General features: G+C 37.4%; 1 protein-coding gene across 5 annotated transcripts in view; it reads right to left on the reverse strand.

Moving 5' to 3' along the window:
- LOC106082853 (uncharacterized) overlaps positions 1-22166 on the reverse strand; it is a 501629-nt gene that overhangs the window by 156584 nt on the left and 322879 nt on the right. For all 5 annotated transcript variants that reach the window (XM_013245584.2, XM_013245587.2, XM_013245586.2 and 2 more), the window contains one exon: positions 10857-11037. The gene's annotated coding sequence lies outside the window, so the exon portion shown is untranslated. The remainder of the gene's footprint in view (positions 1-10856; positions 11038-22166) is intronic.

The raw sequence follows: 22166 nt of genomic DNA on the forward strand, positions 1-22166 counted from the left end.
CTAACTAACTGCAATATTTGATTACAGTTTCATTAAAATTTGATTTTATTCAAAAATTTCTCTCCAATGAAAATTAGACAAATGTCATAATGTCCTCAAGAACTTGTGCTTCCGTCTACCTACATTTGTGGCTAACCACAAAAGAAAAAAAATCAACCAACTCGATATGGAATCCCAGAATCAGCAGGATAACAGTTTGCTTTGCTGGCTAACATATTTATTTATTACACTCAATGAAAATTCATATCATTACAGACTAAGAAGAAATGAAAAAAAAAAATGTTGAAAGATTTGATTGCTTTCTTATTTGATTGCATTACGAGAAATTTTGTTGAGAAAGACATTTATTTTGTATATAAACAAATAAAAGCAACAACAATGCCCAAATAGTCTTTGAAAATTCACATATCTCTGTTTTTACAAAAGTAGTGATAAGTGTCTGGCTTGTCTACGATGTTGTGTATGATGATATTTTCAATGTCCTTTGACTATAATTTCGCTTTGTTTTACTGAAATTATTTTCCATTATATGGCTCCCACTCTCTCCCTCTCTCTTTTGTTCCCCTCAGCAATTGAAGCATTGAAATTGAGCTGAAAAGTGTATCTCTGGCTGTGTGTGTGATTGTGAGCATGTTGATAATGCTGACAGATGAGTTGTTTGTATGAATACATGATGACATTGTGCAATGATGATGGTGATGCCTGCACAGCTGTGTGCACATGTGTGTGTGTGTGTATGTATGCACGTGTGTATTGGTTGTGAGCATTAAATGCATAAGTATTTGTCAATTCACAATTGCTGTCACTTACAGTCCCCCCTTACAAACCCACATACATTCAGTCATTACGAAAGCATTATGTACGACTGGCTGACTTTTCAAGTGCTTATGTGTGAGTGTCTCTGTTCAAGTGTTCTTCAAAAAGGAGTTTGTGTAGCCAACGCAGCCTGCGCCGCACCACACCCACCACATGTGAGGATGTACAGGGCAACCATGCATGTTTGGTTCTAGTTTTGCCCAATGCAATGGTTGCAAATAATTATATTTCACTCTTGTAAAATGCAAAGCTATCGTAATAATTTATGTCATCATGTATTGTATGGGCCACACAACACACAGGTATATTGGAGTGGGTCGAAAGGAGTTTTATGCAAAAAAAAAATAATTAATATGCAATATCATTATAATATCAAGCAACAAAGGATGGGGGTATACTCGTTGTGCCATACTCTTACTGTATTCGATTATTCAAATAATAGGGTGTATTTTTTAGATGTAAGATTTGCAAGAAGAAAAAATGCGGATGCAATTAAATGTGATGCCTAAGAATTTTGCTTTTTTATAAAGACTCGGTTTGCTCATTATGTTGCGTACATGTGGGAAATGACTGGCTGGAATAAATTCCAGATGAGAGACCCAATTTTCAACCAATGTATATCAGAATTGCGTCTATTCAATATGAAATAGCAAACTAAACTGAGTATAAATCAAATGACAAATGTAAAAAAACAAGTTCCCAAAAATTTGTGGCCAAAATGAAAACCTCATGTCTTCAAACACTCGTAAAACAAAAAACAAGTAAAAAGGCATTAAGTTCGGCCGGGTCGAACTTTGGATACCCACCACCTCGAGTATATATGTAAACTCCCTTTCGTCACAATCCGGTGAAAATTGGATAGCTTAAGCACCCAAATTCGAGCATTTTTAAAAATTCAGGTACGGATAGTTGCGTTTTCTAAGAATAAAATGAATAAGGAAAGTCAAAAGTTGGGCGGTGCCGCATATATAATACGCTACTCTCCTCTATAAGTGTATATAGAAGATATCATTATCTGAACGCTATATATAGTTCTACACCTATTTTGATCTTAGGCAGAGGTGTACATATGCTCCTTCCTCGTCTTCATCGTAAAATATGCCTCTTCACGAGGAAGACGACGGTGGGCCAATTTTATGCACCCCGTTTCTCAATAATTCGTTTTCGATATATGACAAGGTCAAATACTTAGGTGCGATCTTGGACAGGAAACTGAATTGGAAGTGTCACATTCAGGAGCGTACTGAGAAGGCTCACAAATGTTGGGCACTATGTAGACGGGCCGTAGGCTCGAAATGGGACCTAAATCCGAGGATAGTCCACTGGCTCTCCAGGAGCGTGATTAGACCAATACTTTCTTACGCCTCAGTAGTTTGGTGGACTGCTATGGCGAAAAAGTGCAACATAAGGACCATACAACAGTTTCAGAGAACATGTTGTCTTGGCATAGGCGGAGCGATGGGGACCACGCCCACTAGGGCACTGGAGACTATTCTAGATATCCGACCTATTGACATACAAATTAAGTGTGAGGCAGCCATTGCGGCTATGAGACTTAAGGCGACGGGAGAATGGATTGAGAATGGGAGCAGCTCATACCATCGTGTTATAATCGAGGCGACGATAAGAAACCCGAAAGGAAGGGAAGAGGTTTCCGATCGGATAGCTGGGATTAACCTTCAAGTCGAGTGCGAGGCACTGCTGCCATCGGCACAGTCTTGGATTGACGAAACCCTAGTATTGTCATCTGGATGATCATGTTACACGGATGGATCAAAGCTAGAGGACAGAGAAAGCCTGAGGATTTACACTGAGAACCCAGGGAGTGAGATCTGTTTTAGATTGCCTGACCATAATACGGTGCTGCAGGCGGAGATCCGGGCGATCACGGGATGCGTGAAGTGGTGTGGTGCTAACGCAAGGACGTCGAGTGTGAACATCTTTACCGACAGTAAAATTGCCATAGGGGCAATAACAACTAGGACGGTAAGGTCTGGACAGTCTTGCAGTCCAGCACCCCCTTTTCAACCTAACCTAACCTTCACCTTACATATGCTTAACAAAATAATCTGTACACTGATAGAAAAGAGACGATACTCTGCCAATTCCTGCTGCTATAACTTTAATCATATTATTTTTCAATTTTTTTTTTCTGTAAACTGAAAAAGGACGATACTTTGCAAATCCAGCGGCTATCATTTTATTCAAATTACTTTTTTTTTTTGCCTTCTAGGACGAAGATCATTCTAATTTAACTATTTTCGTTTGTCTCTCGTTCGAGGCGAGCTCAATGATCGGAGATTTCGGAAAAGGAAAGCCAGAGATCACCACACATACTAAGCTCTATTGGACGAGTTTCGTCATTTGGTTGGAATAACTCATCGGCCATATTAGGTGTGAAGGCTTCAAGGGCGTACGTCGGTATGTTGTAGTTTTATCGTATTTATTGCGAAAACGACTCTTTGATATAAATACCATCTTACCCACGCTCGACAACCATGTCTTCTGGCCGTTCCTTTCCCAATGCACGTGTTTGTGTAATGGCAGATTTTTAATACCATTTGGTATCAACCCAATGCTAGATGAACGAAAGGGAAAGTTTTGTTAAGCTTTGTATTTAAAATGCTATCGCCAGTATAAAATTTTCAGTGGTGGTTTTCCCCTCCTAATGCTGGCAACATTTGTGAGGTGTCGCACTGCGCCATGTAGTTCGGACTCGGCTATCATTGAGCTTAAACTTGAATCGGACTGCACTCATTGATATGTGAGAAGCCCCTGTTGCTTAGTGGAATGTTCATTGGCAAAATTTGCACTTTTACTTCTTATTAGTCTTGGTCGGTTGGAATTGTAAATGGGACAAATCGATCCATGTTTCGATATAGCTGCCATGTAAACTGGTCTTCCTATTATATCCCTTGAGACTCTAAAGAACGCAATTCTAATCCTATTTGGCTAAAATTTTCTACGACAACTTTCCAAGGACCAATAGACGTACTATGAAAACTTCTCGAGCTTCTAGAGGTTGCCATTCTCATCCAATTTGGCAGAACTTTCGCATGGTGCTATGATCGATCCATGTTTAGACAAAGCTGCCATGTAAACTGGTCTTCCTATTATATCTCTTGAGACTCTAAACAGCGTAATTCTAATCTTATTTTGCTTAAATTTTCTACGATGACTTTTCCAAGGACCAATAGAGGTACTATGAAAACTTCTCGAGCTTCTAGAGGTTGCAATTCTTATCCAATTTGGCTGAACTTTCGCATAATGCTATGACCTACATAGCAGACGTGCTAAGTATTGTTAGTATCGGACCAATACCTGATGTAGCTCCCATATGTACCGATCTCCCGAATATACCTTTTGAGCCTCTAATTTTGAGCGCAATTCTTATCCGATTTGGAAGTGTCACTATGAAGTGTCGAATGGTTCGAATCGATCCGAACCCTAATATTGCTCTCATATAAACCGATCTCCCAAATATACTTCGGTACTTTAATAGGACTATTGTGGATAAAAGCGTCCTTTTAGTTGTTGCTGGTTTAGCAGTGTCCTTTCAAAAATAGCACTCCAATTCACACTTTTTAATTGTTATCAGTTGTGTATTTGTTTCAAAATTTCAACAAAATCCTTTTTCACAATTAGCTAAATTCTTTTTATCAAACATTTTATTACCTACCAGCTGCAATTCGAATGTCCCACTTGCATGTGTTTGCCAATGTGTTCATTCATATGCTCGTTAACTGTGTGTGGGAGTGTGTGAGTTTTTTGTCTAGAACGACTGCTGAGTCAGGTTACCCTTCATTAAATAATGACTCTATTGTCCTTGCAATCATGTCACAACCAACAACTGTTTATGCAACCAACTACAACCTTAACTTTTATTGACAGCAGGTATGCACAATGGTACCGAATTAATGATTATTTTTTTTCACAACTTTGGGGAAAAATCACAACCAATTCTTTTTAATACAACTTTTTTCTCGATTGTTGATAAACGACAAAAAGTAAGAAAAACGAAAGAGTGGAGCAATTGTATTAAAAATGCAAGATAGGGATACACCTGCGGAAAGCAATAATATGAAAAAATAATGTACCACAAATATGTGTGCGCTGTTCTTTTCTGCAACAACATTTGTTAATGAGTGCCCAGATAAAGTTGGCTTTAGTGGTCTTTGTGTCTGGCCATTCGGTTAGACGAGACGCGGGTAGAACTCAGCAGTAATCACTGCTTAGTTCAACCGCAGCACATGTTTCGTGCTACATTCTCCATAATCCTTAAAGTGCATATGCATTGTATGGCCGCAGGACTTGCATTGCATCTCTTCCGCCACCCCTTGGGTCAGGAGTGTGCCAAGTAGTGCCATTCACTGTAGTTATCATAGGAGTGTGCTTTTCGCCAAAGAAGCCAACGAACAAATTTAAGCAACACACATAGATTTGTGGTTTCGTCCTTTGTGGCCAAAGGGCTATTACCACCATTACAGCTAGGTTTGATGTATCTGCCAAAATGAACATCGTCATAGTAATGCCAAAATGCCAAGTAATTTTCTGGTCTATGTCAGCTTTAAATTTGAAGGAATTTATTTTAATTGCCTCGATGGGTATTTCCTTTGAAATGAGAGGTCATGGCTGCGTTGCTCATTAAAATGCATCAATTGTTTGGGGTTTTTAGAGGTGATTGTAATTTACGATGATAACATGCCCAAAAATTCTACAATGAAAATTTGCCCAAAAATTTTCGTTGTGCAAAATTTCTGCTAAATGGGATATTAGTTACTCCCTACAGCGGCTTCCAAAGGAAACTTGGGATATCAGTTTACATGCGAGCTATTAAAGTTTACTGTCCAAACGGATGGATATGTATGGAGGAGGTCAAAATAGAAGTCATTGTGCAAAATGTCACCAAAGAACTACGCCCTAAATATTACGGCGGGCTAAGAAGTAAAATCGGGAAATTTGTTTGTATGGGAGTTATACGTAAACATGGACCGATATGAACCATTTACAATACCAATTAACAAACATCAGTAAGAAGTATTTCTGCAAAATTTCAAGCGGCTAGCTTTACTCGTTTGAAAGATATAGGACCAATGTGATGCGGTCTTGGACCAATATTTCGAGGCATTACAGACGGCATGATGAAATTAACATACTCCGTCGTATGGTACAGGATGTAAAAGTATATCTTCGGTTACTACCTAAAACAATCAAAGTTCATCGAAATCATAATAAGTTCAGTGGTGGTTATCCCCTCCTAGAGCTGGCGACGCACAGTGGGAGAAAATAGAAAAAAACTATTCAAAACCAGTAAGGAAAGGCAAAAGTCGGGCGGTGCCTTAAAGGTACAAAGTGGGAGCTATGTCTTTTGTGAACCAATTTGTATTTACCCCGCCGGATGTTCTCAAATGGGTTATTAAACAATCCCTATCACATTTCAAGCATTTATGTTCAAACTGTAATAACTACGGTAGACAAATGACAACATTATTGTAAATTGCCCAAAATCTGACGAACATATATATGGGAGCTATATCTAATTCTGAACGGATTTCGACCAAACATCGTGGATACTGTCGAAGTCGTCGAGGAAAGCGATGTACATAATTTTAAGAAGATTGGTCAAGATTGCGCTTGCAGTGAGTCTAGGAGTGAAAATCGAGCGATATATATATGAGAGCTATATCTAAATCTGACCGATTTCTATGAAATTCACTATTAATATCGAGAGTCATAAGAAAATCCTTCCTGCCAAATTTCGAGAGAATCGGTTAACAAATGACCATTTCATTGCAATATTACTGCAAATCGGGAGATATATCCAAATCTGAACCGATTTCTTGAAATTCACCAGTAACATCAAGAGTCGTAAGAAAATCCTTTTTGCTAAATTTCGAGAGAATCGGTTAACAAATGACCATTTTATTGCAGTATTACTGCAAATCTGAAGAACATATATATGGGAGCTATATCCAAATCTGAACCGATTTTTTCCAATTTCAATAGGCTTTGTGTCTAGGCCGATAAACATGCCCATACCAAATTTTAAGACGATTGGATGAAAATTGCATCTTGTAGTTTGTACACAGACAGACAGACGGACATAGCTAAATCTAATCAGAAAATCATTCAAAGTCGATCGGTATACTTCTCAATGGGTCTATCTCTCTTCCTTTTGGGTGTTACAAACTAATTCACTAAGTTATAATACCGTTTACCACAGTAGTGGTGAAGGGTATAAATATGCCGTGTGAGAACGGGTAGAGATATCTCATTGAAATTTGGGATAGTTAGAGCTCATAACGAGATCTTGTGTAAAATTTCAAGGCCCTAAGTTGTCCGGGCGCCTTTTGGTAAGCCCTTAAAGTTGGTCACCTTGGTATTTCGAAAATTTGTTGGGTTGCCAAACCTATGTTTGTGTTCCGATTTCCAAAAATTTGGAAAAATTGGAAGAATAAAAAAAGGAGAGATATCTCAATATATTTTCTGAGTTTTGTGGACAAAAGTGTAATTAGAAAGCAAAAAAAGAAATACTGTCCAAATTTTTGTACAAAAATCCCAAAAAAATAACCATTTCGATCAAAAAAATTTTTGGATGGGTTTAGGGGACATATGGAGTAAAAAATAAACCCAAAATAGGGTATGAACACCTCAGCTCTAACCATTCAGTTGTCACACGGCAAATTCTTTACTAGTTTTTTTCAACTTTCCTCCACTTTGCGATATTTGTAAGGTACAATGTCATGTGAAATCTTCTCTCCAAAGAGGTGTCGCACTTCGGCAAGCCGCACAGTGTTGTCAAATCTAAAAACTCTGGAAGTAATTCTGTAACTTTTGAACGGATATGTCCATGAAACTTTACATGTGGACCCTAGAGTGTCCAAGGCTGACCCATGGGGATTGAATGTTGGCTACCTCGAGTATGTCAAACTTTCTATTGCTTGCCAAACAGTCATTTATTGACCGATCGGCTTGATCCTTTGTTTTTAAGATAGAGTTCCTAAAATTCTACAACCTCGATTTCTAACTCGAATAACTTTTGAGTGAAGAATTGGATTTCAAAACGTGATGAAGCAAAATTATTTTAAATTTTGTAAGCAATCTGAATCTGTACACAAGTTAAATAGCATTAACTGTGTAAAGCTTCGTGTATGTATCTCTATCCGTTCAAAAGTCTCAGAATTATTTCCAAGATTTTTCGATTTGGCAGTACTGTGCGCCGTTCGTACTCGGCTATAAAAATAAAGCCCCTTATCATTGAGCTTAAACTTGAAGATTCAAGCACAACTGCTTGATTGCGCTACATTAAATCGTTAGGTATTAATTTTTTATATTTTTCTTGTTGTTTAGTGGGTATAAAAGTTATTTCCTCTACCTTAAAGTTGTTGCATTTTCAGAAGTGAATTAACTGCCGTATTAAATGTCTTATATATTTATTTTAGTCTTTAAGCTTAATTTGAAATTCCTCTCTGAAATCTTCTTTTTCAATTAACTTTTTATATTAAGAGTATACAGATTGCCTGAAAAATAATATCACAAAATTCAATAATCTATGCTCCTACTTGGATTGCAAGATTTAAACCCCATGGCAACACAACCACTAACGAATCATTTTCATTCTCTCAACCTCCCTCCCCCAACAAACAAACAAACAAACATTTCTTTTGGTTTTTGTTTCTTTTTTTTTAATTTGTAGTTATCGAAACAAATTAAAACCACAAAAATGTTTTATGCGTTTCATATAAATTTCTTGCAAGTAGGAATTTCATTAGAAATGTTAACGTATACCCAACCACCTTCTCCCCAAAAACCGAGTTTGTTTGCCACCAGGAAATTGATGACCCAATCAAGCAACATAAATCCAATACCCAACGACAGACGAAAAGGCAGACAGACGGACGCACGTACGAACGAACGAACGAACGATTACAAATTAAAATTTCTCATCGATTTATGCAATCAGAGGGAAACCACAACAATTTTATTTTTTTTTTTTTTGTTTTTACAATATTTAGTTACACAAAATTGATTCCAAAATACAAAGATTCATTTCATACGCCAATGGTGGGGGGGTGAGGGTGGGAGAAAGAGATTGGGTGGGATTATGATTTACCTTCGCCCGCACCTTTTGCCAAATAGAGAATGAAATTGCTTTAAAATGTAATTGCGGTGGTTTTGGCTTACTTGGCTTCCTTTGCCAAGGATATTCAGCTACACTGTGACACGTGTGCCTAAAGTTGGTTGGTTGGAAGGTTTGTGTACAAGCATGCCTTTCAATTTCATTTGAATAACCAAAAACCTCACATTTTACAATTAAGACCACAAACGTTGAAAGCTGTTTTTCTTCCGTTTAGAGGAAAGATGCTTTCAGCATAAGGATTAGCATGTTGTTAAAGTTACAGGTTATAGGTATATACAAAGTGAAAGAAATTTAAGGAAATCAACGAACACTCATCATAATCGCTCTTGTAAAGTTTAAATTTAAGAAAATTCTGACACTAGATTGTTAATTTAACAAATAATTATTCATTTCGCGAGCCATACAACTGGGAATGAGAATTTTATTTTTACAACGCCTAAAAGTATGCAATAAATCCTGAAAACTTCGATGGATGCGGTATATATATCATACAACAACAACTGAATCATTGCATTGCTTATCGCTATTGCAGTTTATTGAGTAGTAATCATATAAATTCTTTTTGCATAAATAACAAAACACTTTCACATACCTACATTGGTATGCATATACAGTGTCGTGCAAAACAAAAGCAACGCTTTTTCATATTGATGAAAATATTCCTGAAATTCAAATACTTCGTTATGTAAATACATATAAAGTTTTATAGACACTTTACTTGATGTACCACAAGATTTAAAAATCATATAAAAATCGGGATTTAAGACTCTTATTTTTATGTAAATGCAACACTGTTCTACAATGTTGCAAGTCTTCGGGTCCTTTATTGAAAATATGATGGCGTCAATCGATCATTTGACAAAATGGGTGAAGGCATCATGAAACCTTTATCCCTATTTTGTAATTAAGAATTTTTAGGATTTTTTGTTATTGCAAATAGCTGTTAAATACAATTACAGATTTTTGAGGTATTTATGGTACTATGTTATGGTCCATATTGATGTAGATTTTGTGATTTGTGAGTGAAGTATGCAGTTGTGATGGCCTCTGTTGTCTGTTAGTTTATGTGTACGGCATGGCCTAACAGGACAGCAGTCAAGGTTTCATTGAATTCCGCTTGTGCATCCCTTTGTTATATATTTACAACTTTTCGTATAAAATCCGGTGAACAATTTACCATTTATAAGCCCATAGCATTTACTTCGAAATATTGCCAGATTTTGCTCAAACTCAATATGGATGTTGAGGGGTCTATCACAAATCACTATGCCAAATTTCAGTCAGTATTATACAGTCGGCACCGCCCGACTTTTGCCCTTCCTTACTGGTTATTTCTGCAAGTTGTTCTATCGTTCCGGCTGTAGGTCCGTTAAAATAAATAAGGGATGTAATGAGATGCTGCTCGGTTAATTGAACAGTGGACAGCGGACAATTAATCGAGCAGTAACTCATTACATCCCTTGAGAACGGTTTTGCCGTAGTCAACCGAAATATTGGAAATAATTAAATAAAATTCAATTATTTCTTTTAATCGACCTATAGCCGGAATGATGGAACAACTTCCAGAATTATCTATAGAAATAAAATTTGACAGCGTTTTAAAAAGCAATAAAATTTTTGCAAATAATTTTTCTCAAAATAAAAACTTTCTTTTCAAGTTTTTTTTTTTTCTATTGCATCAAAATGTTGACGAAATTCATATAAAACATAAATTTTTTTATTAATTTTGAATTTTTTTTTATGTTAAAAAATGTGAAATTTTCTTGGAAGAATGATTTTGGTGAACTTTTCTTAAGGAATTAATATTTTTACAAATTTTTAAATTTGGACACAAACAAAATTTTATCGTTTTATAAATCATTTCTTTTGGAGATTACAAAAAAATTACATTTGTACTAACCTTTTACAATATGATACGTAGAAAAATATTGCTGTGAAGTTGTGCGTTGAAAATTGCTTTCGATGATGTCTTCGTATACCTGTATAAGCGAGGTTGTGATTGTTTCAGATCTAAGGTGAATTTTTAGATCGAGAGTTACAATATAAAGTTGTGAAGTTCATTTTAGATTTTCAAAAGTGACCTGAAAGAAAAAAAAATTATATAAGGCAAATGAAAACAAACACAGGAAAAATATAACTGGGAAATCATAAATATTTATCAGAGATGGTTTCCAAGCCAAATTCTTACAAACAAAAATTATAAATGTAAAAACTGCGCAATAGGACTGACTTCGGAAGATTGATAATAAAACAATCTATTCTAAATTGTACAAAACACGATTCTACAAGTGAAAGGGGGGCAATATATATGACATTGTGTGGGAGCTATATATAAATCTGTATTGATTTCTTTCAATTTCAATAGCTTTTGTCCATGGATCAAAAAAGGAGCCTGTACCAAATTTGAAGATGATCGGATGGAAACTGCGATCCATTCTTTGATTACAATTTAACATGGACATACATACAGACAGGCGGACAAAGCTAAATCGAATCACAAAGTGATTCTGATCAGCAGAGTTATCAATCGGTCTATCTTTCTTCCTTCAGGATGTTTGACAGATAAAAAAACTTTTGAAAAACAACAACTTTGGTCGAAAAAACAACTACGAAAGTTGTTAATTTTCCTGCGACAATTTATTTTGAATCTCAGCGACCTAAGGTACACATTTTTTGTTGAAAGGCACTCTTTGCAAGCCAGCCTATAACAACAACAACATTATATCTAATGGCAAGGCAAAAAACCATCTAACCAGCCACCGCATGTGCTTTGCTTCGGGTAGTGGTGTTTTTGTTTTTTTTTTGTTCGGCTCGCGCTGCTTTGTCTTGTCCGTTTTACTGCTGCTCTCGGATTTTCCTCTGTCACTCTCTACTATTACAAATTTTAAAAACAAATTTTAATAATTTTGGTGCCCCAGAGTATTGAACTCATGATCTCATGTTTGGTAGTCTTGCACGCATCCTCTAGCCTAGCGACATCATCTTCTTTATGATAAGTGTCTCAATTAATTAAATTAAAACAAGTAAGAGCGTGCTAAGTTCGGCCGGGCCGAATCTTACATACCCTCCACCATGGATCGCATTTGTCGAATTCTATGCGATCTTGACTTCTTGAGCCTCTATATGGCGCAATTCTCATCCGATTTGGCATAAATTTTGTACAACGGCTTCTCTTATGACCTACAACATTCGTGTTTAATACGGTCTGAATCGATCAATAGCTTGATACAGCTCCCATATAAACTGATCTCCCAATTTTGCTTCTTGAGCCCCTACAAGGCGCTATTCTTGTGGAAGTCATTGTGTAATATTTCAGTTCGTTAGGATAAGAATAGCGCCTTGTAGGGGCTCAAGAAGCAAAATTGGGAGATCAGTTTATATGGGAGCTGTATAAAGCTATTGATCGATTCAGACCGTATTAAACACGAATGTTGTAGGTCATAAGAGAAGCCGTTGTACAAAATTTATGCCAAATCGGATGAGAATTGCGCCATCTAGAGGCTCAAGAAGTCAAGATTCCAGATCGGTTTATATGGCAGCTATATCAGGTTATGTGCTGATTTGAGCCATACTTAGCACAGTTATTAGTAGTCAGAACAAAATACTTCGTGCAAAATTTCATTCAAATCGAATAAGAATTGCGCCCTCTAGAGGCTCAAGAAGTCAAGACCCAAGATAGGATTATATGGCAGCCATATCAAAACATGGACCGATTTGAACCATACTTAGCGCAGTTGTTGGAAGTGAGAACAAACAACTATTTCATTTAAATCGGATTTTGGCAAAATCGGGCAATAAAGGCGCCTTTGATGGGCTCAAAACCTTAAATCGAAAGATCGGTCTATATGGCAGCTATATCCAAATCTGAAACGATCTGGGCCAAATTAAAGATGGATATCGAGTGGCCTAACGCAACTCACTGTCCCAAAATGAGGGCTACATCAAGATATAGTCCGATATACCCATCTTCGAACATTCAGCGCAATATCTCTATTTTTAAAGACTGTAGCGTGATTTCAACAGACGGACGGACATGGCTAGATCGTCTTAGATTTTTACGCTGATTAGGAATATATATACTTTAAAGGGTCGGAAACGTATTTTTCGATGGGTTGCAAACGGAATGACAAAATGAATATACCCCCATCTTTCGGTGGTGGGTATAAAAATAACGCAATTTTGGTATTGTACGTCAAACGTTTTTTAACACACTGTGTCACTACAGTTTGCCTTAATGACAAAATTTGAAAATACAATATGTTTTCTGCAATTGTTTCAAATTTCATCAAAATCGGATCACTTTTTTTGGATATTGTCGTGACACCTCTTTTGGGAGAAGTATTTGCATACCTCACAAATATCGTTAATATTAGCAGGGAATGATTTCCGTTGAAAGTTTTCGCTGATGTTCTCTCCAGGATTCGAACCCAGACATCCGGCTTCATAGGCGTACGTGCTAACCTCTGAACTACGGATTTGCTTAAGTAAAAAAATTCCTATTACAACCTTTACCCCTCTGGATTTTGTCTTGGGATTAAGGAGACCTTGGCAACAACTGTTTGATATGCAAGACCTTATTTTCTTAGTCTTTAATATCTGTTTCGGAGAAGTACAATCTTAACATAATAAAATTTTTAGATTTTTTTTTATGCTGTGAGATTAAAAACTTTTCTCATTTCTATAAAATCTGTTTTTCTCCTTCGTTCTTAATAATTTTGAACATTTAATTGGTTTAGCTAATGCAATTAGCCACAAAGGCAAGACATGAATGGAAGAACATTCTATTGTATAAACCACAAATTTTGTAATTTACCAAAAACTGCATAAAGAGAGGCAAGCATTTGTCTTTTGATTCCAAGCAATTACATCGAACAAAAGAAAGAAAGTTATTTTGGAAATTTCAAAATGTTTTCTTGCACTGACAATTTTCTCACCATTTAACTTTGCAACTATATGCAGACAATCAATGGAATTCAAGTAATCCCAATGGTGGTTACTCAGACCCCTCCCCAACACACTTCTCAGCCCATGCCGCCCCTTCTTGAGTTTGTACTATCCGCAAGTGTGTATGTCTGTGTCTTGTTGTTGGTGTTCGTGTCTAAGTGTAAAATGTCCTTAAAGTGTGAAATATTTATTACCACTGTTAACATTGCATATCAATGTTCGGCGCTAGCATCTTTTCCAGCCTTTTCTCTTGTGCATGGCCAGGGGCAGAGTATTTCCAAGTTGTTCAGCTGAGAGGCAGGTGTTAAATTTTCTTAATCACAAAATTGTCATTTGCCAGAGTAGCTTTAAACCACAATAATAAAGATTGGAGACAAAGAAACCCCACGTAAGTCACAACAAGAAAATGCGAAAAGATTTGCTTATAGATATATTCCTGGGAAGGGATAAAAGTTTGCAATATAAGAAGAAAATTCGAATAAACAAGATTAGTTGGTACCATCGAGGGAAAGGGCTAAACTTTGATATGAAAATATTGCTTCAACTGTTGGATATTGAGATCGTTCTATTCGCGAAACAGACCCTTCTTCATTATTTTAGTGAACAAGCAGATATCCCGTTTTTATTCTCAACACCATTAGATGGAAGTATACTAATCTAGTTATTGCATTTGTAACACCTCAAAGTATTGACTTAGGACCGTAGAAAGTATAAATTGATCGTCTCGAAATTCTAAATCGTCCTAGTCATGTCCGTCCGATCGTCCGTCTCTCGAAATCATAATAGCGGTCGAACGCGTAAAACAAACCGCTTAATATTTTGCCCAGATACTCAATATTGATGTAGTTCGTTGGGATACCAAATGGGCCATGTCGGTTCAGGTTTGGATATAGCTCCCCTATAAACCGATCTCCCGATTTGACTACTTGAGCCCTTAAAAGCCGCGATTTCTATCCGATTTTGCATATAGTGTTCTGTTATGACTCTCAACAACTGCGCGAAGTATGGTCCTATTCGGTCTATAAATAGTTATAGCTCCCATATAAACCGGTCTCTCGATTATCCTTGTTCGGTTCCTAGAACCATTAAGTTTTTCTGGTTTGACAGAAGTTTGGTACGTAGAAAAAAATTATGCCCTTCAAAAAAATCTATTTTGTATAAATTTTTAGGAGAATCCAATATTCGGCCCGGCCGAACTTAGCACGCATTTACTTGTTTAGATTAAACGTGAAGACGTCTGGCCTCTGGGCCAGAATAAGAGACTGATTCCCAATCTCTCTCGATAAAGATCCTCAGTAGACAGTTTGTGGTGCACTCAATCAGATGCGGACCTCCCTGCGATGTGCCCTCGCCCATTTACTTAAACCGGGAGAACCATAGGTCATCAATTCGTTAGTGTATGGATTAGGCAGTCTGAAAGAATCTGAGCCTCCATTGTCAAAGACCCCTTGAATATCAATGCATAACTCGTATTAGCTACCAAGTAATGTTGTGAATACTTCAATTCGTTTCTTGAATGTTCATACATGAGATAAAGTATGGGCATAATTTTCCTGTATGGCTAGAACAGAGAAAAAAATTCTTTGCATGCCATAAACTTTGACAACTGGCCTCGAATATCGCTAAAAGCCCATACCACTTGCGAGATGCATACAGATTTGGTAAACACTAAAAGTAACATGCATATGCAAGTGTGTAAATTGGAAATGTATGCATGGCGGCGTGCAAGGATGTCGAATTGGAATTTCCTTCGTTTGCAATGCTGAGAGAAATAATTCATGAATAAACATAGCAACGCAAGCATCTTCTACTTCTTGCATCTCCCTTACCCACAATCACTCCCACAACAGACATGTGGTTTTCGTGGTTTGGTGCTATGTATGAGTGTAGTCAGTTAGCTCTATATATACAATACATACCCTGCAAACATTTTCGATTGCCAAACAATCCTTCGCGAATCTTCTAGATGAAGAACAAGCTCGTTTAAGAGTCGTAGACGATTCCCCGTCGTCGTCGTGAGGAGAAGTGTCCTCAAGACGACTCTTCTGGAAGAGTGTTCCGCGAATCTTCTATATGAGTTGCTTAGGAGTAAGTCAGAAGAGTCTTAAAAGATTTTAGAAGCGCGCAAGAATCGAGTGGACGAGTAAAAAATAAGTGTCGTGGAGGATTTATAAAATACTCTTCTAGAAGAGGTGCGCATTGCTCGCCTGGACGAGCAACAAATGAGTGTTTTGTAATATTTTTTAAAAATAAATCTTTAAATAAATCTTTAATAGTTGCACGGGAGGCCACCTTAGCGCAGAGGTAAGCATGTACGCCTATGAAGCTGAACGCCTGGGTTCGAATCCAGGCGAGACCATAAGAAAAAATTTCATCGGTGGTTTTCCCCTCCTAATGCTGGCAACATTTGTGAGGTACTATGCCAGGTAAAACTTCTCTCCAAAGAGGTGTCGCACTGCGGCACGCCGTTCGGACTCGGTTATAAAAAGGAGGCCCGTTATCATTGAGCTTAAATTTGAATCGGACTGCACTCTTTGATATGTGAGAAGTTTGCCCCTGTTCCTTGGTGGAATGTTCATGGGCAAATTTTGCAATAGTTGCACGTTATTCGTTTGGAAGAGCTAAAAATGCTTAACAATATTAGATTGTTCATCGAAAACGCAAAAACGTAGACAATAAAAACTAACTTTCGCGTTACTAGTCATATTGGTCATACTAAGTACCAATCGTTATATAAGCCAAGTAAGAATTTTGTTTAGTGTTGTGGAAGTTGTACTCACAAAACAAAACAATTCCTAAACGCACTTGTCATGAAAATAAAAACAACCGCGAAAAGTAAACTCGGGCGATTTATAAAAATAATCTTCTGGACGATTATAGCGCAAAGAGTTGTTCAATAATCGTCGCGAAGAGTTGCTAAAACATTCCTTCACGGAATAATTTGTCCAATGATATGTGTTTCACCGCTGATACGGACGATTTTTACGCAATTAATTGCCCAAAAATCGTCGCGAAGAGTTGCTAAAACTTCCACACACGCTATAGATTGTCCAATGATATGCTCGAAAAGTGTTTTACGACTCATGCGGACGATTTTTACGCAATGAGTTGTAAGAGAAACGTCGCGATGAGTTGCCAAAACTTCCACACGCGCAATGTTACTCTCTTACGATATTCTAGAAGAGTGTTCGGCAACTCATACGGAAGAACAATTGCAAAAAATTATTCCAGAAGATTGCTCTATTCATCGCGGGGACGAACGCTTTTCCAAATTTATGAAAAAATGTTTGTAGGGTACAAACATTTGTATACACATATGTATTTCGTGTTGTTGTGGCTGTTGCTTATGTTGTTGTTGTGCTTTTAAATGTTGTATTGAAATCATTTCCATGTTCCCTCACAATTCTCTCTCTCTCTCCCTCTCTTTCTCCTACTCACTCTCACTAATGGATTTTGGCTTATTGTGTGGTAATCAACTAAATGCTATTAACCGTAAATACACACAGCACACACACACACATACGCACACAAACCCATCTATTTATGTTGCAGAACATTTGTATGTGTATAGATGTAAGTTAAGTCGAAGTAATTTACATTCGTGCAGCGGCCAGGCAGTGAAGGAAGAAAATTCCAAGTAACATTGAAATCGAATTTAAGCCGGATTAAGGCTTCAAATTTAAGCCGATAGCAATTTAAGATTTAGGACCGTAAGGTGCTTGGGAATACCCTTGCCCTTGGGAGAATATATTAGAATAATTTGGTCGATATATTTTTGGCTTCAATGAGATTGGTACAATGCTTGTTGGCCACATAAATGTCATCTTGATCAATTGAAATAGATTCATAAGATGCGTCGTTCGCAATTCAAAGTTGTTTAATGGTGTAAACGTACTAAAGAGCAGCATACCAGGTAAGGTGCTTGATACTAAAAGGAGTTCAGCACAAACTGGTTGGATTCTAACTTTCGGAAGTGTTGTCTTGGCAAAAGCGGGGATATGAGAACCATGGCAACTAGAGATCTAGGGACAATTTCAGAAGTCCCAATAGATATATCGATTATCCATCGGGCAGCCAACGTTACCTTTGAGAAATTGTTAAAAAAGCCAATGGCTTGACAAATTTCAAGCACCAAGCTTTGATCCTTCGAAAGTTAACGTGTTTTCGAAAGACAGACAGACGGACAGACCGACATGTTTACATATACAAAATTTTGTGTTTTTTATTATGACTTTTACGATTCTGCATAATATGAAAAAATTGCATTCTTGTATCTATAAGTATCGGTTATGGCCTGTAAATTATTAGGGAGACGGTTATACGTATAAAAAAGTGTGTTTCCGAAGATTATCGAAGGTGAGATATTTGAATTATGTTCCTTCCTCTTGAAGTTCTGGCAAAGCTCAGTCTATTATATAAGTATGTTGGATTATGTGTCCGAATAATTTTATGTAAAAATAGCATAGACTTATACATTAAGTACTTTCCAAGTGGCATTTTTAGTACTTTTAAGGCGAAATGGGATACTCTGTCAAATTTTTTCAGCCCATATATTTAATATATTGCGTTAATCAATGTAGTGTGAATCTTTCTTTTGTCAGCTGATTTGCAGCCCGTGAAAATTTTTGGCGACATAAAGAATATTCGTCAGAACATAGCATTTAACATGAAGTAAACGGACTTTCAAAGGTGTAAAATGTTGAGTAACCCACAGATTACTAAGTATGGAATATACTTTGCAGCAAGTAGCAGTTATATGATCTGACCAGTTGACATGCTTATTGAATATTACACCAAGAATCTTCACTTTATCAACAATTACAATGGGTATTGTTCCAAGGCGCAGGCAAACGTCAGCTCCGATGTCAGTATTTCCAGTCAAAGGCGAATTATAATCGCCATTGGGTAGGTGCTGTTCATAATAACGGTGTTAAAAATATGTGTAATATGTATGGCAGAATAAGTTTTATTAACTTTGGGTTAATGTCATACGGATTAAATACTGCTATAAACTTCTGCTTGTGTTACTATGTTGAAACCATATTCAGACTCTATCCTATTACCGAGGTCCGCAGGATCATTGTGAGGTATTTGAGGCATTGAAGTATTTTACGAATTTGGAGTTGAGAGCATTTAAATCAGTGTTCACTTCGTGTTTATATTGCTTAAGGATACCAATTTTACGTAGCATTATTAAATTTGTATTCATAAAAGGTTTTCTTAGCGCCTTGTATGTTGGCAACGACATACTTACTTACTTCAGCAAGCTATGACAGAACATTTGTTTCACTAGCTGATCATAGAATAACGATCCTAGCGCCTCGATCTTCTGCGCTCATCTCTGACACCAAGTTTGAAGGTGTCTCCCACCACTTGATCTTTCCATCGGGCTTTTGGTCTTCCCGGTTTGCGTGTACCACCGTGTTTGCATTCAAGAGACTTCTTTGCTGGAGCTTTGGAGCTTCTTCATCCATTCCGACAACATGATCTAGCCAACGCAGCCGTTTATATTTTGATGCATATAACTCGTCGCCATACAGCCTGTTGTTTCATACGTCGCCTATATTCTCTATTAACGCAAACTGGTCCATATTTTTTTGCGAATAATATTTCTCTCAAATACTCCAAGCACTGCCTCATCTGCTTTCTCAAGTACCCATGCCTCAAAATCATATAGCAACACGGGTAGTATCAGTGTCTTGTAAAGTGTAATCGCTGACTATCTCAATGTTGTGGTTTCCAACTTTCTCCATTTACCTTATCTGTTCGGGAGTTGAAACCATCCATTTCGTCTTATCTCCATTAACTGTCAGACCCATTTTAACAGACTCTCTTTCGATAATTTCGAGGGCAGCAGTTACTACTTCCGGTGACCGACCTATGATGTCGATGTTGTCGGCATAGGCGAGTTGCATGTGAGAACACGTTCTTACTGAGGAACGCATGTCAGTAAGTGTCATCCTGCAGTCTTATTTAAACCAGACATGGCTGGAAAAACCTTTGAACGTAAAGGGGTATCGAAAGTGGCTTTGTAGTCAACAAAGAGATGGTAGGTGTTAATTTGCCCTTCTTGGGTCTTTTCCAATATTGGGCGCAATGTGAATAACTTGTGCAGGGTGGGTTTACCATCTCATCGACTTTAGGTTTTAATCTTTCACACAGTACGCTCGGGAGTATCTTGTATGCCATGGGGTGGCTAAATAGTTTGGGAATCAGTGATGTCTTCGTAAAACCAAGTTTCAGATACACAAACTACCTCAATTTCCGAATTTTTATACGCTACACTGCAACGCTAAGAAGGAGAAGAGCTAGACCCATTGATAAGTATACCGATCGACTCAGAATCACTTTCTGATTCGATTTAGCCATGTCCGTCTGTCCGCCCGTGAGTCCATGTATTCTTGTAATCAAAGTGCAGGTCGTATTTGTTGTCTAATCATCATGAAATTTGGCACATATCACTTTTTTGGACGCAAGGACGGACGCTATTGATTTTGGTAAAAATCGGTTCAGATTTAGATATAGCTCCCATATATATGTATCTCCCGATTTGCACTTAAATGGCCGTTGTAGGTACAATTTTCAACTGATCTGCACAAATTTTTTATCTGCGTGATTTCATCAAAATCGGATCAGATTAACACATAGCTCCCATATATATATATATATATATATCGCCCGATTTGCACTTAAATGGCCGTAGTAGCTAAAATTTTCTATCGATCTGCACAAAATTTGGCATGGATTGTTTTGTTACGGATCTTAACATATGTGCAAGATTTCATCAAAATCGGTTCAAATTTGGATGACGCACCCATATACATATATAGTTGTAGGGTAGGTGTAGGGTAATATATAGCAGGCTTCGCCCGACTTTTGCTTTTGAAATTCAAATTCTAAATGTACTTGTGTTTGTTTGTTTCGTATAGACTCAAAAACGGCTTAACCGATTACCTTGAAACTTTCACAGATTGTGCAGGTTGGTCTAGAAGGAAACATAGGCTTTAAAATTGGTTTGGTATCGTGAGGGGGGGCGGACCCTCCCCCTTACCCCAAAAGAACCAAAACTAAAAGTGGACCGATCGGGACAAAATAGGACACAAATGAAAGGTATCCAGGTGCAGACTATGAATTTCGTATTAAAAATTGGGTCCAAGTATCCTGGGGGACGCCCCAAACCCAAAACCCACAAAAATAGGTTTTTTGGACGGCCGTGACAATATAAGACTCAAATGAAAGGTATTCGGGAGTAGATTACGAATATGGTCAAGAAAGGAGGAAAAGGTTTTATAATTTGATAATATCGGAAGGGGGCGGACCCCCCATTACCCCAAAAACACTACCCAAAACTAAAAGCGGGCCGATCGGGGCAATATGGGTATCAAATGAAAGGTATTGAAGAGTAAAATACGAATAAGGTATTAAAAATTGGGTCAAAGTCCATTGGACCGCCCCAACCCCAAAACTCCCCAAACAGACATATTGGACGTTCATGTCAATATGGGGCTCAAATGTAAGATATTCGGGAGTTGATAACGAATCTGGCCTACAAAATCAGATCGAAGTATAGGGGGTCACACAAAAACGCCCCAAATGAGCATATGACCTATCATGACTATATGCTTTTGTCGATCTTTTTGTACAAGCTCTGTGCATTTAGATGACATACATTGAAACCTTTGCTCATATTCGCACGAACTCTTAGCATGTAGAAATTTTCGTCTCGTCTCCCAAAACTGTTATTAGTTGCGGGTAAGACCATTAGTAGCCATTAGAGCATCCTTGTAAGATTCAAGAATCGTTTGCATGGCTTACTGTAAATGTGTCTATACGGTCGGAAATGGATATTTCGATTTGTTGCAAATGAAATGAATATACCCCCATCCTTCGGTGGTGGGTATAAAATAAGAATAATAATTAAAATTATCATAAAGTTTTCTCTATAGAATCGATTCCGGCCAAATTAGGCAAAGATGTATTAGCAGCAACAAGGCAATTCAGTAGACTAAAGTTCATCGTTAAGCATCATTACGCTGTGACTTATTGTAGCTACCACAGGTAATATTGGGTTGCCCAAAAAGTAATTGCGTATTTTTAAAAGAAAGTAAATGGCTTTTTAATAATACTTAGAATGATCTTTAATCACTTTTTTTACACTTTTTTTCTAAAGCAGGCTAAAAGTAACAGCTGATAACTGACAGAAGAAAGAATGCAATTACAGAGTCACAAGCTGTAAAAAAATTTGTCATCGCCGACTACATGAAAA

This window comes from Stomoxys calcitrans, chromosome 3 (assembly GCF_963082655.1).
Source record: "Stomoxys calcitrans chromosome 3, idStoCalc2.1, whole genome shotgun sequence".
NCBI lineage: Eukaryota > Metazoa > Arthropoda > Insecta > Diptera > Muscidae > Stomoxys > Stomoxys calcitrans.